Source organism: Lates calcarifer, linkage group LG16_LG22 (genome assembly GCF_001640805.2).
Source record: "Lates calcarifer isolate ASB-BC8 linkage group LG16_LG22, TLL_Latcal_v3, whole genome shotgun sequence".
In the NCBI taxonomy this organism is placed as follows: Eukaryota; Metazoa; Chordata; class Actinopteri; family Centropomidae; genus Lates; species Lates calcarifer.
In genome coordinates, this window is record NC_066848.1 from 13,121,341 (window position 1) to 13,127,446 (window position 6,106).

Below are 6,106 nucleotides of genomic sequence, written 5' to 3' on the forward strand. Positions count from 1 at the left end.
ATTACTTGTAGCATTCTTATAGAGTACATTCATCCCCAAGGCTCTACAAAGACATAAGAAGTGCAACTGTTTCATTTGGGTTATTTGAAGGTATATCAAATAAACTGTTGGCAATAGCAGTGTCCCATGTGCTAAATATGTTTTTATAGCCAAAGCTAATTTCACAGTCTCAGTCCCCTAATGGGAACACTTTGCACAACCTGACTTTTGCACTGGTTCTTCTGTTTTTTAATTTCAATGTCATTTTTTATTATTGTTATTATTAGAGTCAACTCCTACTTGTTGTTGTTTCTCATTAGAAACAACAGTGGGCATGGGTAGAGACAGCAGCAGGAAGCAGATGGCAATAGTCACTGTAATAGCTAGTGATAGTGCTGTCCTCAGCAGATCACATCCACTGGGTTAGACTGCCTTAACATTAGAGATATGTCCATCTGGGTGGCTACATAAACCCCTCACACATAAAAAATATTGTAAATGTTTGCTGGCAAGAATGTTTGTAATATTACTGCTTTTGTTCCCACCGGAGCCACTTTGAAAGATTTACATATGCCTTTTGCTGTTTTTCTAGGCCTACATCTTCAGCTGGCAATTTGTACATGGAAAATTGATTTTGGGTTCTGCTCCCACAAGGCACACAAGGAGAAAATTGCCTGAGCATTTACAAGATAAGATACATTTGGGAAAAGGGACTGAATTTTCCATAGATGCCGGTGTTTTTATGTTCAAACTGTGATGAATATTTGCAATAATGGAACTTTATGAAAGCAGAACAAAGTAAAACAAAACAAGTTGATTTCCACTGACCTGCTGGACGCTAGGAAGTTCAAGTCATTGTAAGACGTTTATGTATAGAAAAAACATCTATCATGATATGAATTCACTTCATTTAGGTTCACCTTCACATGTGATGAAACTAAACAGCATGCCCTATTCAGTTCAGTCCCATGAGGACTGCTGTTTGTGACTATTGATTGTTTGTACCCTGTAGAAAAATGCCTGATGAGAATAACTTGATATGAGGATAACAGTGATAAGAATGGAAAGTCCACTTATCACACTGCACCATTGAAATCTACAGGGGTAGAATTCATATTTCTAATTGCACAGCCAAGCAGGAACCGCTGGGAATGGGGTCAAGGTTGCAAGACACCTTGTGACACTGTGTGACCCCAATATTCGCTTCTACCTGTGGTAGATTTGTCCTTATTTCAGTACCCAAAGGATTGCATGAGCCATAATTAGTTTCTGTTCTTTTATGGATGTGGTATAGTGCAACACACTCAGTCTTTATCTGTAAAGCAGGAACAGTAAAGAGTTCATTGTGGTCTGGGGGGATAAAGTTGGGCTGTATCTCCAGTCCCTTGGTATAAGAGAAGCTGAATGCAAAATGAGGGCAGCAAATACTTGAAAAGATGTGGGATTTGCATTAGAATGAGAATAAAGATACAGCCATATGCATGTCATTAGTCTTTCTGACATCCACTTGATAGAGGAGAAATGAGATATAAGGGGAGGAATAAGAAGTGCTGTTAATACGGCCTATTATGCGTCTCTGCTCACTTATCTCCATGTGTGTGTTTGATCGTGACCATTATTAACAGGCCTTCTCTTGAGTATCCATGACACTTCAGTCTGTAGCACTCAATATTCAAAAGTATGCATAACAAGCACTATATTTTAATTACTGGACACTGTGGAGATGCTGCTGAAAAGATGTAAGTGCAGTGCTGAAAATGGACTCTAAAATGATTGTGGCCTTTCAGACAGATTATATCTTAGTTAGACTGCAAGTCTTGGATATACAAACATTTTCCAGGTTCCATAGCTTCCTGTAATTTCCTGATACTTACCACACAGCAAAATCAAAAGTGTCAGATTTTCAGTGTTATAGAGAGTAATTTCAAGTCTAATTCAACTACAAGATAGTTATTCCTCAGACAGTGTCAGTGTTGATACAGAAAGTTAAGTGACATACTCTGCTAACAACTCTACAGGTAGCCAGTGTTATTGCCAGAGGTCCAACGTGTCTGTTTTTTCCAGCTATTGTCTTTATTTTTGACTGGACGTGACCAGACAACACTCCAATTGTGACCCAGTACTATTTATTTTAACTGGTGGTTTATACTCAATATCCCTGTTGCTTACGTAGCATTAGCTAATCAACTCGCCATGTACTGCCCATACAGTCTATAGTACTGCCTAGTTAATTGAAAAGAATAACCCTGTATCACATGTGTTGCTAAGTGAATTAATGGATCTAGTAATGTTTTGCTCATGGGGAAAATAGCAGTTAGCAGTCCACTGGTCCCTTACGACAACAGAACAGTGAGGTAACACTTTTATTTTCAAGGCGAGGACACGGTAACGGCATGTTTTGATTATTTGATTATTGATTATTGATTTGATTATTTACAGAAGTTTGTGCCCTTGGTCTGCACAGTAGTGTAGCGGTTAGCACTGTTGCCTCACAATAAGAAGGTTCTGGGTTTGGGCCCTGGGCTTTTCAGTGTGGAGTTTGCATGTTCTCCCTGTTCTCTCCAGGTACTCCAGCAGTTAAGTGGTGACTCTAAATTGCCCATAGATGTGAATGAGAGTGTGAAATGTTTGTTTGTCTCTATATGTTGGCGCTGCGATGGACTGGCGATCTTTATAGGGTGTACCCCGCCTCTCGCCCAATAAGCTCCAGCAACGAGCTCCAGCCGTTACCCTTAACTGATAAGTCGTATAGATGATGGATGGAGTTTTTAAAATACAGATGAACTCTACAAAGAGTTAAATATTGAGTTCAATTTTACATCCTCTACAGTGTTAAAAATGGCAGTAACTCTGTAGAGTGTTAAAAAAGAATATATAGATAGTGTTAACTTTTGACACTACACACTAGTGTTGTATAAATTTAACACTCACCTGTGTTGACTAGTGTTAAATTTTAACTATTGAGAGAGTTGCTGCAACTCTGTCATAGTGTGAAGTATTTAACATTTTCAAAAGTGTAGTTTTAACTCTTATGTAGTGTGGACCTATATAGACACTTTCAAAGTGTTGAATTTAACTTAAGTAACTCAACTCATGGTAAACTCCCATATCTTTCGAACCCCATGCCGGAAGTTGTGAAGGAAGCTTTCTTACAGAAACTGCTGTTTTAAACAACTGTTAAAGGACCTAAGAGAACTGTTTTCACAAGATGAGTGGTTCCCATGACCAGTAAGTTGGCCTTCATGTTTAAGAAGGATTTTCTAGCCCCAACTCACAACTGTCAGTGTTTTTTTCTCAAGGTTCTCCTATGATTTCAATACTGTAAAAAAAAAACTTTCAGCCCGACTAAGAGTGAGACCAGTGTGTGTGTCAGAGTAGCTCCACTTGTACAGAACCTTTACACATATTCCAGGAAGACTTGTCAGCAGAAGGTGCGTGGAGTGTTTCTCCGTAGGTGGTATTACAACCAGTCTGAAAAATGCATCTCACAAAGAGTTCTTAAGCAATGTACTCAAGTGTGTAACGGCCCCAAGGTCTGTGCATAGTGCTCACTGTAGGACACAGGCTACTGAGTACACTGAGGAGTTACCCAGGCCTTTATGAATGTGTGTGTGTGTGCAGATAATGTACTATATGTGTGGTACATAAGTGTATAGATTTAGTATACATTCCTCTTGTTTTGTTTTGTTTTTGCTCTCTGCCAGAAACAAAATAGATGCAGCTTTATCTCACTTTTGCAGAGCTACACCCATGGTAAAAGAATAGTCACAGGGGAATGATTATTAAACTTTGATAGCCAATCTTTTAGGGAGCAGTCTTGGGAGCTGCAAAGCAAAGCAATAGCGAGAGGAAAGGGTAATGAAATCAGGTGGATGGATGGGAATATTACCTGACTGGATGGCTCCTGTGCCCCACAGTCCTGCTGAGTGATGGCTTAGTAAAAATGGAGTCAGCAATACGTCCAGTGATTTAAACCAACTGTCTAAGACTGGAGCCCATTCCCAACTACCAGGCTTCAGAGGTGGATAGAGAGAAGAAGTGGAAAAAAAAAGTAACTACACCCCGTTGTGTTGTTATAGTGATGGCTCATTGGTTGATGGACAAACCGCAGGCAGCTCATTGGTTAGCTGACAAACTGGCTGGCTTTTGCTGGGTGGATGGTTTATTGAGCGGACAAAGTAATGAGGTGGATGGCAGGTTTGTAGGACCTGGTGGGTGTCTGTCCCCCTCATTTGCTTACTGAAACATTAGCTCGACCAACTGTTTGGTTCTTTTTTCTGCCTTTAATTCCTGTCTGTTTTCTTGGGACAATCCACGACTTTCATTCCCCCGGCCCCCTCCACACCACACCTGAGATTCCCCCTACGGCGTACGCCTCCCGTCCTCCTGATGTGCAGTGAACCACGCCAGCAGAAATGCAATGTTCCTCTCAGTTAGATGATGAGAGCCAGTTAGCCATCCATCTAGGTGTGAAATAGCCTCAGGAAACTACTGCTCTATGACAGCGCAGAGTTGCTGTGATATCGAGGCCTTCAGGACTTAAATCGGATTTGGCACGGCACTGAACACACAATCTCCCTCCTCTTAGCCCCTGCTGTTTCGGGGGTTTCATAAAGGATTTATGTTCATTTGTTGTTAAAAACTCATTACTTTCTCCATTGATCACATGCTATGATCAGTCAAGAATCTGTTTACTATGGGCTTTGGTTATGACCTGTGCAAAGCCACTTGTAGCAGCAGCAAAGAAAAAACAAGTTTCCTTGGAGCCCTGAGAGCGGAACAGAAATGTACAATATGAAGCAGATAAGTAAGATCCAGAGCACTGCATGACTTTCAATGAATAGGAATCACATTTCCTGAAAGTGCAGATGCAGCATGTAATCTTATTATTTAGGCCATGGTTGTTGTATTATGTCATTGTGCAAGCTATACGACATTCAAACCTTTTAAAAACATGAGTTCTGGATGTACAAAATGTGCATCTTTAATCAGTGATATCTGATCATGAATACAGTCAGCATGTGTGCAGAATAACTGCACCTGCATTATAATATGATGATTAATCTTAATCTCATTCAATTAAGAGAAGGCAGTAAAAGAATGTGCACAGGTCAGTACCTGCCCCCGGTACCTAAATAGCACATTAAGATTTCTTACAGGAGAAACCACCCCACATTATTATATTTCTGTTTTTTTTTTTTTTTTTAACAACAAAATATTCTTCAGTAGTCTCATACAGATCCAGATTTTTCTCCTCAAGACAAAAACTTGGCCTTTGAGATATGAGGTCATTAAACTTAGGTTTGGTTGATTAACTTTGGTTTTCGCTGATTAGCTTTCCGTACAGACGAGGGCAGCTCCACAGCATCAGGTCTGTACGAGAGCAAATTTCCACAGGAAGAGGGCACATTCAAAGCCACTTGATAAAAATTGCTATGACAGGATTAATCATGCTGCCAGCTTCAATAAAACGATGCCCGGTTCCACGACAGCACCATACATGACAAGACAAAGTGGATGGCATGTATGCAGACAATACATGCCGCACAGCCACACACTTCTCAGACTACGCAGATGAAGTGAATCATGCACACCGCACATGTATGCACACACACTCTTGATCACGTGGAAACACAAAGAATCCACAGTGACCTCGCAGGTTGTCTTTTTGAATATGTTTGTATTTCAGACAAAATTGGAAGTGAGAAATTCTGGCTCAAACTTTCCTCAGTGTTTAGAAATGGCCTCTTTTGTGAATCACATCTTTTCACTGCAATCAAACAAAACCAATCCCAGTGTGAAAAAATACAAAGGTGTGGGAACAGGCTTCCGTCTGTTTTAATGCCCTCTTTCACTTCCCCTCAACACTTACTAATGGGTAGCACTTCATGTCAGGCAAGAGGCACCTTGCTGAGTGAGAGGGCATGGTCAGAGGTGAAATGGTAAAGGGGTAAAAATGAAACACACCTGCCCTTAAGCAGGCCTAATAATTGAGGGTAAAACATGATTTAAAGTACTCATAACAGAGAGAAAAAGAAAGAGAAAATTCAGAGTTGCTAAACTAAATATGTAGAGTATTATTTGATTTTCCATTACCCATTGTCCAAAGAAAATAATGTAAGATTAC